Source organism: Chelmon rostratus, chromosome 2, assembly GCF_017976325.1.
Source record: "Chelmon rostratus isolate fCheRos1 chromosome 2, fCheRos1.pri, whole genome shotgun sequence".
Taxonomy (NCBI): Eukaryota; Metazoa; Chordata; class Actinopteri; order Chaetodontiformes; family Chaetodontidae; genus Chelmon; species Chelmon rostratus.
Genome location: NC_055659.1, coordinates 1320553 through 1336066, shown reverse-complemented (window position 1 = coordinate 1336066; position 15514 = coordinate 1320553). Strand labels below are relative to the sequence as shown.

Here is a 15514-nt window from a genome sequence, read left to right as displayed (position 1 = left end):
TCGCTCACTCCTCCACTGTTTCACTCTCTCTGCCAGTCACTTAGTCAGTGAGGGGTTTTTTCTCAAAAGCTCATAATTCACTCCAGCCCGCCGCTCATTCAGCCAGTCAGTATCTCGGATCTACCTTTGCCCCCCCCCTCCCTCTCCCTCCACCTCTACGTCCCTCCACGGTCACTGCAGATGTCTCAGCTCCGAGGCTCCGTTCTTTATCTCTATGATAATAGCCGGCCACGGCTGAAAGCCTTACGGACTGAGCAATGTGACCTCCAGCTCTGTGGCCGGGTTTTAAAGCGGCCGTAGTTTGGACATTCCGCCGGGCTAAAGACGTCCCCCCCGCCGGCTAAATTTATCACAGTCAAAGAGGCCGAGGCAGCGGCAGCCTCGCTGAGCTGATATTTATCAGTAGATTTGATTTTTCACCTCTGCGCTGAATGTTACTTAATGCTCCGCTGTAAAGGGATTTAGGTAAATGCCACGAGAAATCAAACCTGAAACCCCTCTAAACTGTTGCAAATGAAAACACAAGAGAGAGCAGCGGGGTTAGCGGCGCACTTATTTCTTCGCTCGAGACAAAAACACTCCATGCTGCATTTGCATGTTGTTGGCTTTGAGGGTTCGAGGAGGGACGAATAAATGACTGTAATATCACATCTTATTTGTTTTTTCGACGGAGCAAAGAAAACGGCTTATTATAAAAAGGAGAAAATGATGCTGCAGAAGGAGTTCAAGCCCTGCTGCATCATCGCTCTCTGCCCTCGTCTACATCAACAACAGCAGCATTCATGCACTTTTTACTGTGAAGTGAAAAACAGCCTCTGTGATGGTAGCCGGTCAATTAAAGCGTGATAATCTTTGCAGACTCACAGGATTCTGGGTTGTGTGAAGGTGACGCTGTGTTTTCTAAAAGACGCTCACAAACAAAGGAGTGACCGGAAAACGAGGGAGTGTGGCCACGTGAGGAGGATGGAGAGGGGGGGCGTCTCAGTGATGGAAAGGTGGAAAGCTTGACCCTGAATATCCGGCGATGCTGAAGGTTCATCTATATTCAATCAACACTATCATTGGGCAGTCAGGCAGAGTCGAGGATGGGGGAAGGATAAGTGCGGGGGGGACATGGACGAGAGGTTTAAGAAAGACAGCAAGAAGGAAAGATGTGAAAGAAAGGCGAGGTCCCACCCTCGCTCCGAGTCCTTCGCCCTCAGTCATTCAGGACACGGGCTGGGTGATGGTCTCAGGCCCGCCAGCATCACACTTTCTCCCCCGACCGTCCAACATGGCCGACGGCTGCTCGTTCTAACGTGGTGCAGCACAGTGTTAACAAACTGAAGAGCAGCATCACACGATTTACATTTGACTCGTTGCCGATCTGGAGGAAATTCAGCGAGCTTCATTTTTTACTTCAGACTTAGAGCGAGTGAAGCCGTTAGGAAGTACATGCACATGCGTATAAATGTGTATATTTGTGTGTACACGTGGACGTGTCAGCCGACAGGCAACAAGAAACTGCAGTGAAGAAATGAGTTTGAGGTCACTGAGAAACAGTGTCGTCATTATACAGTTTGTCCACAAGAGAGCGCTGACAAGTTGACTGAACACTCTAAAAAGTCTCATTTCTAAAAAAACAAAACAAATCTAAGGGATAAAATTCAAGACTGTTTATGTCATGTGCTCATGTAAAAAAAATATCAGGCGATATATAGTTATCAGATTTCTTTAACTCCCACACATCCATATCGCCGTCTGCAGACATTTGTAGTTAGCATGCTGCCATTTAACAGTTAGCTCTAAACACAAAGTATAAAAAAAACAACGATAAAAATGTAAAGAAACAATCTGGTCAAAACCAAAGTGGCAAAGTGAAATTTTGATGCCACTTCAGGAAACAACATCCTCTGTAAACCTCGACTATCTGCACAAGACTTCATGACAATCCACCCAACAGCTGTGAGACAGAAGAAGGCTGTCGACCTGAGGGTGGCGCTACAACAATAAATCCTGTGTGGATAAAACACTGGGCAGTAAGTATTTCAGCGCAGACCGAAACGGAACGACCAACCGACTGACGTCCAAGAGAGGCTGAAAGGAGCTACGTGAGCGGATGATGCATATAGGTGGGGAGGAAATAGTGCTTCCTGCCAGCAGAGGCAGAGGACATGAGTCAAACAGCAGCTAAAAGCAGAGCAGAGACAGTCAGAGACGAGCGAGAGCGAAGCAGCGAGAGGGAGGTGTCGGTGTTTCCAGTTAATGTGCAGAGAGGAGCTGAGGGATTCAAAGCACCCAGAGACGTCCTGCAGGCCTCAGGATAACAACGCATGTGCACCGAACACGCACAAACACACAGTCCGCCTCGTGTCGGGGGGGACACACTGCTGCGCGGCGCGATAGCTCGCTCGCTCCGTCTCCTCCACGCCGCCCGCCCCGATGACTCCCTCTCTGCCGCCCCCCTCTCCCTCGCTCTCTCGGGTAAGTGGGTGACAGTCATTTAAAGTGCAGTCCTGTACCTCCCGATAGCACGCTGCAAACAATGAACGTATTGGCCATGCTGCTGAATCTGCTAGCGTCTCAGAATAACAACGAAGCGGAGGGAGGACGCTGTGGATGAATTACCGGACTTCAAAGAAGACTTTTCTCTCTGTCTGCGTCTCCATGAAATATTTCAATTCTGCACAGAGGGATGAAAAGAATCAGCGGGCGACAACATTAGATCTGCTGCTCAAATCAAAACTGACAGCGTCTATCGATGCCTGCACGGCTGCTACGTGAATTATATTTCAGAGACAAACAGAATGACGCCACGCCCTGAAGAGAGCCCAGAAACCACGAGGCTGTGAGGGTTTCAGACAGAATTCACATCATTCCTGCCGAGCTCGGCTGATTACAGGCCCCGCTCTGCAGAGGCCAAACACCTGGTTTGAGGTGAACTTCAAGAGAAGCTGTGGCTCTGCAGCAGATCCACCTGATGTCTCAGGACTTAAACACAGAGCAGATGACGGCAGAGCGCCTTTGGCTGCTTTTCTTCTCGCTCTTTCATTTTTCTGTGATGCGAAAGCATAACTCATCCTGCAGCGTATGAACGTGCTTTTCTATTTTTGTGCTTTTATTGACCAAATTTCTGCTGTTTCTGCTGTTAGAATTTGTTGTAAATTCACTTAAAGCACATTCATATTTAATGGGAGAGCAGCCCTGAACTGCATGCTCTCTCTTTGTGTAAATTTCAGAGAACATGCACCCCCCATGAAAGACCTCTGCAGGCCCCTCCCCTGTGGTCATTCTCAACAAATTCACGTTTCCTCGATGACTTCAACATTCTTACAGCGGAACTCGACAGAGTCCAAATCTCTTATTCTGTAACCATCACACTGTGACTGCGCTTCAGTGAGTGAAACAAGTCTGAACTTTGCAAAAGACAAATCATAGATTATAAAACTCGTTTTTTTAAGAATACACACACAAGAATACACACACTGTTCTCAGGTCTGTGCAGGTCAATTCAAAATGCTTCATTCATGCCTGAAGGAGGAATCTGAGGCACACGAGCAAACATTCAAATGTGATCATGGACAAAAAAGGTTAAACTACAGATGAATTAAATCTGTAGCTGGTCAACAACATGTTAAAGTACGAAACAAGAGTCAACGAGCATCTAAACATCTGCACACAGAGTAAACCGACCATTCACTGAACTGCAGCTGCAGGTCGAAAACATCTGGAATAAAACCAAACGTCTTCCTGTTTGACTCGTAAAGAGGAATAAACTGTTGTCAGTAGAGTTCAGTTTGCGTAGCCGGAGACGCTGCCGGGACGTGAATCTGCAGCTCTGAATGATCCAACACATCAGCGGCAGCAGTAACTGACAGCTGCTACAACGAGAACAACAAACCCCGAAAGAAAATCAAGCCTAATGAATAAAAGGTAACTCGTCCAGTCTCCGGTGAAGCCTCGTATCATCAGCACGTCCAGCTGCTGCTAACGGGACGATCTGCCTTCAATGTGAGAACCTGGAGGAAAGGTTGCAGCAGGAAGAGTTAAAGATTCTTCTTAAAGCCTAATAATAGACTTCAGGTGTTCAGATGATGCTTATTTTTGATAGACAGACTTCAGCTGAGGGAGATACGAGGTCTCGACAGGACTCTGGACCTGCTGCTGGACTGTGAACAGCAGGGATTCGGGTGTGTGGCTCCGGCTGCATCACAGCCCGTTTGCCCTTGAAGATTATCGCTTTATTAAATTGTAATGCTCTTTGAAGCGGCAACTATGTAAACAATACCCCCCCACACACCCCTCCCACCCCCCCTCACCCCCACCCCCTGAGGTCCAGAGCTGCAAATGCAGGTCAAAGTAAACACCTGAAGGACGCCGAGGACCAGCAAACTGCTGTCGCTCCATTTCTCACCTGTCCTCCTCTGCCCAGCTTCCTGCTGTCAGCGTGCCCCCCCCACTCTCTGCTCATTTTCTCTGTTGCGCTCACTCCCTCGCTTTCTATTAACCCCGTCTCACCCGCCTCCCCTCTTTCTCCTCCGTCTCTGTGTATTTCTGCAGTCTCCAGTCCTATCAATCAAGACATCCCACAACTACTACATCCTGTCCCCCCACCCTCCACACACACACACACACACACTATGGCGCCTCCAGGACGTGAATCATCAGAGCACATTGGCAGGCGACAGCTCTCGTCCCTTTGAATGACTGCCCATCATAAAGGATAGATTGACGGATGAATGGGGGGGGGTGAATAAATGACTTGATGGGTGGATGAGTGTGTGGATAGATGGGTGGGTGGATGAATAGAGGGATAAATGGGTGGGTGAATAACCGGATGAATGGGTGACTCATGACATCCTGATCCGACACAAATTTGCAAATGGGCTCGGAGCGGAGCTTTCACGGCCCGTGACACATCTCGCCGGGTGTTTACTTCCTGGTGCGTCGACGGCGGCGGCTGAAGTGCTCCTTCACCGGCGCGCGTCAAAGTTTGAGCGCTTCCCTCCGCCTGCGTGCTGCTCGTCTGCCGCGCGTTCGCAGGAAACTTTGTTTTTCTAAGTTTAGAGCTGGATGTGCCTCCGTCACACCTCAGCATCGCTTCAGTCCATCGATTCAGGAAATACAAACACACATTATATGAGGATCAATAAACACTCACACAGTAATCTGGTAATCAAGTCATTTTATCACTTAGAGCGTTAAAACGATTAGGCCGGTCAATATTATTGATAGCTGATTGATCGTATAAGAAATCTGTGAACAGCTGTGCAGATTCCACAGCTCACTGCTTTCAGCTGACTCTGATGTGGAGAACTGCTGCTTGTCTCTCTCTTAATGCCGTTATAAATTAAATCTGTTGGGTTTGAGGCTGCTGGTCAGATATTCATATTAGTTTTTTGATTTTTCTGACATTTGATGAACTGACTCGTTGCAGCTTCACACACTTAAACTGTCGTCCAATGAGGAACAGAACAGTAACTTTACACAATCCAATGATTAATTGCTTAATCAATTAATTGTTTTTTAAAGGATAACTTTCGTTTTTTACAACCTGGACCTTATTTGTAGCATTAAATACGACCATTTACTCACCCAGACAACTTTGGTGGCATTTGGAGTCGTTTTGAAGAAATTAGCCCCAGAGGAGCGGCGCGTATATCCGTATAATGCGAGTACTCGGGGCATCCATGCGCAGCCTCTATATAACGCATAATCTGCGGCGAAACTCGTTCATATTCCAATATTTAGTTCTGATATGCTGGTGCTATTCCCCTCTGAGCCGGCGGTCGGCTAGTTTAGCTGTAGTTTGGCACAGCTATGGTTCGTTATTGCGTATTCGTAGCTGACCGCCGCAGAGTCAGCCGTGTTGTGGCTGGCTGCTCGCAGCGCCCGGCGTTCGGTAATGACATCATCCACGTCAGAGGTAGTTGCCTAGAGACGCCGGATGTTGATAACATGCCCCCACGGGCTCAGAGGGGAATAGCACCAGCATATCAGAACTAAATATTGGAATATGAACAAGTTTCTGCAGATTATGCGTTATATAGAGGCTGCGCATGGATGCCCCGAGTACTCGCATTATACGGATATACGCGCCGATCCTCTGGGGCTAATTTCTTCAAAACGACTCCAAATGCCACCAAAGTTGTCTGGGGGAGTAAATGGTCGTATTTAATGCTAGAAATAAGGTCCAGGTTGTAAAAAACCAAAGTAATCCTTTAAATGAAAAACTCCTGAAACGCTCTCGATTGTAACTTTGGGTTTTGGACTGTTGGTTGATCCTGATTCTCCGACTTCAGACTGGTTTTACTTAAAATGTGTTTCTCCAGTGAAAACTGTTTCCTCTTTCTGTTGCTGGAATGTGAAAACCTGTTGACTCGTCCTAACTTGTAGAAGGTGAGTAACCTGAAGCCTCGCCGCTGTGTGTGTCAGGCTGTGCAGTGGGAGTGTGTGTGTGTGTGTGTGTGTGTTGACGTGCACCGCTACATATGTATGGCCCTGCTTGTGCGAGTGTGTGACTCTGTGTGTGTTTGACTCCACACCAGCAACAGTGTCATCTATTGAGAATCCAACCCAGTGAACACACACACACACACACACACACACACACACACACACACACACGCTGGTGTGAAGTCGACCTGGCTGTGTTTGACTGTTAGATTTAACATGTCAGCTTCTCTCAGGTCTCATTTCCTCGGCCTGCTGTATTTACCTCCCACCAACGCTTTAAGGCTCCCGGCCAGGTGGAGGGGCCAAGCTGTTTGCCTGAGTCCACACACACACACACACACACACACACGGTGAAACAAACAGATGAAACAACGTCCTCCAGGTTTGTTTCGGTCTGAAGTGTCATTCCTTCTTCCACGTCTTTGAGTTACTCTGCAGTTATTAAATTTTCATAACAAAGCATGCAAATAGTCTCCAAAGCAGCAACGCCGTGTGTCAGAGGAGCTTTCTCCTTCATCTTTAATGTTCTCGGTGTTAACAGCTCATGCGGGATGAGCCAAAACAAGCACTCAGCGTTTTATTCTACCGCGTCTCACCAACTTCAAGCCAAGAAACTGAAACATTCAAATATTTGTGAGTGTCTGCGCTTCGTCTTGGTTTGAATGAACATAACTACTCAGCTTGTTAAAAGACGCACCACCCCCATTCAGCGAACCAGGCGGGTCTCCATGGTTACCGCACCGGCAGGCGGTGACATTCTCTGGCGGCTCTGGCTGCTGTGGTGAAGCAGGATTCCTTCATGGATGACCGAGCAACACGCCTCTACATGTGGGCCTGTTTCAGAGCTTAAGAAGAGCTAAACAGACATCATTACAAGGAAACTCGAGATTTCCTTTACTGCCGCTGCTGCCGGACATGTCGCACACAAAGGTCGCTGTTTTTTCATGATGTGGGACTGTTTGTCTGATTGGACAAACCCAAATGGTTTGCCATTTGGAGACGCCGAGTCCAGCAGAGCAGAACAACACTGAGGCGTTTCAGGCTTCCAGCTCAGTTTGTCATTTTATATGTAGACTTTAGTTCAGACTGAGGTTTTATCTCAACGTCGCAGCATGTGGCTGCTGCGTTGGTAGTGAAGTCGAATCACAATTAGGTCTTCTCACGGCGTTAAGAGTTCTGGCGTGGCAATGAAATTCCTCCATGGTTGACCGGGCAACTCAGAGCGCCATTTGGCTCCATGTCCAGAAGGCTAACCAGCCAAAACAAGGGGGCTAATAAAACTGTCCACTGATAAGCAGTTAATGCCCCAGAACTAATGACTGCACTGCCACACACACACACACACACACACACACACACACACACACACACAGTGACGAGGAGCAAAGAGAAGAAACAGGAATTCTGGGAACTCAGTGGAGGATGTGAATAAAAAAAGAGTCGAGTCAAGATATTATGGAAACATTCGACAGTTGAGCAAATATGGAGCTGAGACATCACTGTGCATCACAACAGCAACAACCCCCCACATCCCCACACCCCCCTCCTGAGCTCCGGCACTAAAACGGCCTCTATATCAGCGACACACAGGCCTGAGCAGTTAGCTGCACTGATCACTCATAATGGTCCAGCCGGCTTGCTGCGCCATCTCCCTCTGCAGCAGCACACAGCTCTGTCAGCTGCAATTATACGGGAAACTGCCGCTAGGAGCAACGCTGTGATAGCTAACAGCTACACACACACACACACACACGGCACAAATGTTGTCACGCTCCCTCGTGCTCACAGCTCGAGATTTAAATAAATAAATAAATTTCCCACACCGTCTCAACCTGCGCGTTCGGCGTCTACGGCTGCCAGCAAATTACTCACATCGCAAAATAGGCAAATCCGAGGACGCGCTGACGACACGGCGCGCAGACTCTTATTGTGGGGTTTGGTCAATCAGGAACTAAAAACAGCTTTCAAGTTTTGGTCGTGTAGGAGCGCTGACAGACGGGAGGATTTTCCCGTTGCTGGGTGGCGTTATGAGTCACCGTAAGAATACGACCCAGTTCAAGCGCACTTCACACACAGCTGAGCTCCCTGTGGAAGGAAAATACAGGCCATGAGGAGGTCTGTCATTACAGCTGCTGCCTGTCCGTCAGTCCCCGCCGCCCTGCGCCACTCCTGCAGCGAGCTCCCTCTGTCGCCGTAATTTACTGGAATCACGATCGACTCTTTTTGATCATCTTCAGTGTGATGATGATTTCATAAAGCAGCACATCTACAGTGAGAAATGTATTCTATCTCAAACGACTTCCTCTGAACATTTCCCAGCAGTGACGAGAGTGACAGTTCTCTGACGGTTATTTAAAGTTGACGGGTGTTGATCGGAGTCTCGTTCATTCGCTCACAGGATTGATGTGGCCTCAGGCCTCTGTTCAAAGCTAAAAGTGTTGAATTAACTCTGATGGCTGTGTACTTTTATAAACAGTGACGTGGCACAAAATTCACCACTCTGGCTTAAATCAACCATGAGGATTGTCCCGTGTAAACTCTCCAGATAGATCCTTTACGAAGGATTTTGTGCAAACCGCCTGCACATCCAGAACTAAAACACAGCGCCTTTCTTCCGTTGCCTCTGATTGGTGTCATTTAACATGCTGACTCCACAGCACCGTTTGCTGAGTGAAGACAGCAGCTGGAGACTCTTCTGCAGGGACGACGGAGGCTCCTGCACACTGACGGGCTCTGCACTGACGCTGTAACGCACAGGAAACGTCTCAGAGAGAGTTACAGCTCGTGACAGGAGCTACTGTAGGTCACGATCAAAAGAAAGCAGCACAGCCAAACGTTGAGCCGTCAGAGTGAAAGCTCTGAAGCAGCTTTGATTCATCTGCAGAACATTACGGATGAAGAGTGTCTGTTTGCTCACACAGCTTCATTGGCCTCTATTTTAAAGCATATTGGAACCACGACAACAGCAAAAAGACCAACAGCTTTGTCCCAGTTTACCCACGCAGACCCTCTGAATCGACGTGTCATCAACCGAAGCCCGGTGTTTTTTCCTGTTGTTATTTCAGTCTAAGAATAGCACCAGGACCGGCCCAGGCCCACACCTTTTAAAGCCCGCGAGGCTCTTCAAACATCTTATGACCGTTTTATTTTCGAGTTCTGACAAATGTGCCGTATGTGCATCGACAAGTGGTGTTCCAGTCACGGCGAGAGCATGACTCACAGCGACAGAATCGTAGCCAACTGTAGGCAGACAAACTCTGTGGATGCCTCAGCCCCTATTTTAGCCCAGAAGGCCTGACGGAGGCAGAGAGAGAAAGTGCCCGAAGGATCCAAATCTCATCTCCCAACGTGATAAAGTAGGTTTACTCCACAACATGCAGACATGTTTTACCTTCCTGCAAAAGCTTTTGAAATAGGAAAGAAGAAGAAAAAACTGTCCTGATCTCTGCGCTGGAAGAAGACTCGTACCAAAGTTTGAGAAGCAGTGAGCCGAAGATTAGACTTATCATGTGGAGGATACACAAGGCGTTTCATAACAGACGGACTCAATCCTATTTTGGATGATATTGATTTCTGGAATGGGGAGTAGCTCAGACGTAGACAGAAGAAACACCCTGAGAGGGGCGGAGGAGGGGGGGGAGGAGGAGGAGTGTGTCTGGGGAATGTGTTTGACTCCAATCTGCTGCTGCTGAAGATGGAAGCGGGATAAAACCAAAGCTGCTGTTGGATTAAAAAAGAACAACAAAAAAACACGAGTTTCCAAGATGAGGAAGAGGAAAAGCAGCCACGTTAGCAGAGTGAAAGTCCAACATCTTCATTCTGAACTGCAACACGTACTTCCTGGAGTCGGTGGTTCAGAAGTAACGAGCATTAGCCTTTACCGTCTCCACACATGACAGCGGTTGTTTGAAGCTCTGCAGCAGGTCTGTGGCGGGCTTCTCCGGGCCGCCTCGGGTCAGAAGCTTTTCAGCACGCCAACGATTAGGTGAAAAACCAGAGCGGCGTTCCAGGGTTTCCTCGCAAAACCACAAAACGGAGCCACTGACTTTGTTTTTCTCGTCCGACGCACGGCAGGCCGAGCACACGGCGTCTGCTGCACCTCGTGCAGCGGCGCTCGATACCCGTTAAGCTGATCATCACCTTGAAAAGATGGTCGCAGCAACAGCTCTGCTGCCTTCTGGAGGTAATTTAAACCTGTTAAGAATCACGTCTAGAGACTGAAGACTGAGGAGCCTTTCAGTGGAGAGCTTGACTCTGACACACAAACACCAGCAAGCACAGAACACACACACACACACACACACACACACACACACACACACACACACACACACACACACACACACACCGTTTACTTAACCCTTCAAGGCTGACACAGAGGTCCACTCTGTGAAAATGGCTGAAAATATTATGAAAGAACACACACACACACACTCACACTCACACTCACACGCACACGCACACACACACACGCACACACACACACTTTCTATTTCTCACCACTTTGTGATTACAGTTCTTCTACGCTGCAGGTTGATGAGGTGACGCACATAGAAATCCTGTCAAATACACAAACAGGTGATTCCTGTGTGTGTGTGTGTGTGTGTGTGTGTGTGTCCTCAGCTCCTCATCAAAAAAAGACAAGATGAGGTTATTTACTGCGACTGCCTGGGACACTAATCTGTTTTTTAATCCTTTTTTTTATCCGGGGAGAGTCGACTGAACATGTGTGGCCTTTTCCAGCGAGACCCGGCTTTGTGCTCACACACTTTAACATGTGAGCGTCGCAGAGGGCAGCGGTGACGGCCCATCATCGGGGGGGGGGGGTCTATGTGGCTCGCTTTGGGGAACTTTGACAGTGATAGTTGGGCTCACCAACACTAGAACTCATGCACGAACACGCTCGTCCCTAAACTCGTCCTCACCATGTGGTGCACACACAGGAGACACACACCTAAGTGAACAAATTAACAGCATGGTGCTGAAACAAACACACACACACACACACACACACATCATCACCATCAGTGAGGTGGTTCCTGCCGCTCGGAGGGAAACAAACACTGTTCTCTGTGTGGAGGATTAAAGACAGCTTGTCTACAAACCACACCAGTCCTACCAACATGACGCCTGTTTACACACACATACGAGCGAGTGTGCTCAGCTGCAGGTCTGGCTGATTTCTGTCACCAAGGACTGAGCAGAAGAGAAAAGAGCAGAGCTGAACAACAGACTGGAAGAGGATCCAGGGTGGTGCACCGAGGAAGCGTTTATTTAAATCCACTGGGAGTAGCAGGAAAGTAGGTGGACCTCCAGGCCTCCTCTGTAGGCTTCAGACTGAGAATAAAGGCACCCACGGGACCACTGAAACCCTCCAAATTGCCCATCACCAAACAGTCGAGTCCTTTAAGTCATTTAGGGCCTGTGGGATGGAGCAGCTGAGCATTTCTTAACAATCAATTGACATGAAAACACAGGCAGCTAAAACACGCCACCGGAGAAGACGTGTTTAAAACGTGGGGAACGTCTGCTGCAGCACACAGACACGCCAGACATGAAGCGAACGCAACCAGGCCCTCAAAGGTCAGGCTGCACCTCTGTCAGCCTCTGGCTGCCTGATGGAAAACCTCACACCCCAGCACCAAACTGGTTCCAGTGAGACATCATGAGAAGGCCTCAGAGGGCCACAGCTGAGGAGGACGTCTTCATTTAATGTGAGTGTCCTCAGACTCCAAACACTCAATAAACAGCCTTACTCAGCTTTCTCTCTGGGGCTTCATCCTCTGCCTTTCACACAGCACCCCCCCCCCCCCTCCTCTTTGTCTTGTCCCTCGGTCAAAGGAGACATACCCAGACCGCGGCAGGCTGTCAAACGTCTCCATGGCAAAGCAGACGTGAGCGGAATCACGACCAGGTGGGCGAACCTCCTCCGGTGCGCGCTGACTTCACCTCCGGAGCGGCTCGCGGCACCGAGGCAGCGCGCGCCTTCTCGTTTTTAACAGGCTCGTTACCGGCCCGCAGCGCCCGTAATGAACCGTGCGTTCACGACCCCCCCGACACGGTCCATCCATCCGAGACACCGTAACCAACTTCCACTCCCACTGGCGCGCGAGAGCACGCGCACGGGCATACACGCAACAGCACGAGTAACACGAGAGGAGACGGAGGATAGTATGAAGAACAATGAGGTCACTAACTCACCGCGAGCGCACATTACACGGACGTCAAGTGTCAGGGGACACCGTCCCTCCACAGGACGCCCAAAAATAACCCAGAGAGCCCGATGAAATACAGTCAGCCCAAATTATAAAGAGGCCCTTCTCTCCCCCAGCCCTCTTGGACTATAGCCTGCCCTGGCCTGGCTTTAAAATGCACCTGTTCGGGTTTGGAGCCAGAGGAATGAGCCCGGTGGGCTTCAGGCAACTTCAGCTGTCCAAACGCCGCGCGCCGAGGGCGGCTAGGAAGGACAGGAGGAGAGAAGGAAAGGAGGCGAGGAAGAGGGAGCAGGGCGGAGAGCGGCTGGTGAAAGCGGTAGCTGGGATAAGTAGCCCAGCAATCCAGCTAATAACACAGCGATAGCCTAAAAATATCCTGGAGCACAGAGCTGCGCCCCCCCAGCGGACCCGGATGTGTTCCGAACGCAGCGGATTCACGCTGCTCCGACGCCTCGGTCATATTTCTACAGTAAACGTGTAAAATAGTTGAGAGCTGCGCTGTCTGGAATCGTTTTATTGGCTCTCCATGAATCTGTCCGAGCCCACAAAGAAACGTTCAAGCCACACATTCAGCAAACTGACACCAAAGAAAGAGCCCACTGACCGTCAGAGCTGCTCCGGGTTTATATCCCTTCCCGTTCTCCAGGCTAAATCCTCCTCCTTCTTCTTCTGCTCCTTCCGCGCGATGGAAACGGAGACTGGAGGCGGAGGTGGCGACAGGGGAGCTCGCTTTTCCTCCTTCCTCCTCCCGCAGAGTCGAGCGGACAAATATAGGCTCGCTGCTCGGTGTCAAATCTCCTCCGTCCCCTGGCTGGCGACAGGCTGTCTCCGGCGGTGGTCCAAAGTTAGTCTCGCAACGGAAGGTGGAAGCTGACTTCACGATGAAAAATAACAAAAATGGCAAAAAGCAGCAAACGCAGCAGAGCGCGGACTTCCACCAGCAGCAAAACGTGAAAGTGGAACAAAAATGTGATGCGTAAAAACAAGAATGGAAGAAATGTCGGGCTGAGAGGTGAGAATAAAGAAGAGAAATCACATCGTTTCTCTTCTCTCCAGCGGGGCTACAGAGGCACGGGGGCGGCCGCGACAGCCGTGAACCGGGCTGGGGAGGCTGCTGCTGGGGGACCTCAAACCTCCACGACTGGACACGTCCCGTTCACCCGCGGTCCTCCACACAAATGTCCGCTACCGAGCCTGAAGGATGAATTTCCACCCGGAGGAGGAGTGAAGAGAGAGAGAGAGAGAGAGAGAGAGGGAGGGAGGGAGGGAGGGCAGTGCTTGCATTCTCTGAATTACTCCACCCCCAAACTGCCTCCCCCTCCGCTTTTTTCCGTCCCTCCGCCGCTCTTTCATTCACCGTATTTGCCTTCTTGTCTCCTGTTTTCTCCTCTTGTCCTCGTGTCCTCTTTGTCTCAGTGTCCCCCCTCCTCTGCACCATATTCAGACTCATTCTGAGGCCACAGAATGGTCTCTGAAGGCACGCGCTGCAATCACGAGCAAATAAATCAATATGTTGACCCAACGCCTCCTCCGATGGACTTATGATGATGCCATTGATCCGGGTGTGAATGATCACCGTGTGTGTTTGGCGTCTTCTTCTCTGTGAAATAAAGAAAGTTCTCATTGGTTTCAGTTCGATGAGGCTCTGAACAAACGCTGCTCTCATTATGACAAACATGATATTTGGCGTCAACCAGCCAAAAGTTTAGCACACCTGTCCTCCATGAATGTCTCTCCGAATATAAAAAGGTAACTTAATTGCTTTTTTTTCCATTTTGTGCAACCAAAAAGAAAAAAACAGCCTTTCAAATACGTATCTTTGTAAGCTAAAAGCCTCATTTATTTGTCCAACTCGGCTGTCTTTGCTAATATTGACTTTATGGACGCTCTGACAGCACCTGGAGTGGTTTTATGTGTGCTTGTACATTTTAGCACTGCGTGAAATAAGGCTTGATTGGATATAAAAGCTCAACTAAGTGTTCTCTGAATTCATAAAATCCCTCTTTGTCTGTGGTAAAAGCCTCTTGTTGTCGGTCTTGTATTGGCTGCCTGTCTGTCTTCAGTGGGAGGGGGACTGAACTGTAACCTCATGCTGGTGGCTACAAGCAGAAACTGAATTTTGATGTAGTGAGTTTGCCAGGGACTGTCACCAGGCATGCTTTTTGCAGCATACGGTGTCATCCACATTGACTTCGCTCTGTTTGCCGAGCCTCGGGCAGGTCAAGACGCAGCGCTCTGACGGAGGGTCGCCGGCCCAAATCTGGTGGTCCTGAACAGGGAATGAAAAACCCGTTGCTGTGTAGGTGCCTACAAGCAAGTCACTGAACATGCAGCTGCTCTGGAGAAGGGGCCGGATATGTACGAGTGTGAGTGTGAAGTAGGGTGATGGTAAATGGCCCGTGGACTGCATTTATATAGTGCCTTTACTCCAAGAGCACTGCAAGCACTTTACAATGCCGTGCATTCAGCCACACACACAAACACACACTGCCGGCAGCAGGTGCCGACCTGCATCGGCAGCAGTGGGACCGCACGTCTGGCTCAAGGACACTTCAGCTGTGGACAGCAGGGGAAACCTTTATCTTCACAATTTCTGTCAACAAGTAGGTCAAATGATCTGAGAGCGGATCTTCATGTTTCGTTCTGTACAGACGCTGTTCCCGTGTCAGCTGACTGTCTTTATTGAGCTGCTTTAATTCGAGTCAGCTCTGTTCTGTCACCAAATCGTCTGTCCGAGACGAGCGTAGGTGTCACTTACAAGCAACGTACGTCTCATTCAGGAGCGAGTGAAATGTGAAACTTGAATCCGCTCATTAAATTTGCTTCATTTCCTTTATGTTTAATTGGGAGTCGAGTCTTCGTGG

At 49.3% G+C, this 15514-nt stretch overlaps 1 protein-coding gene across 1 annotated transcript in view; it reads right to left on the bottom strand.

Moving 5' to 3' along the window:
* The window catches only part of dag1 (dystroglycan 1), a 44545-nt gene extending 30696 nt beyond the window's left edge, over window positions 1–13849 (bottom strand). Inside the window, exon 1 of the mRNA XM_041959008.1 lies at window positions 13255–13849. The gene's annotated coding sequence lies outside the window, so the exon portion shown is untranslated. The remainder of the gene's footprint in view (window positions 1–13254) is intronic.
* Window positions 13850–15514: the final 1665 nt, after the last annotated feature.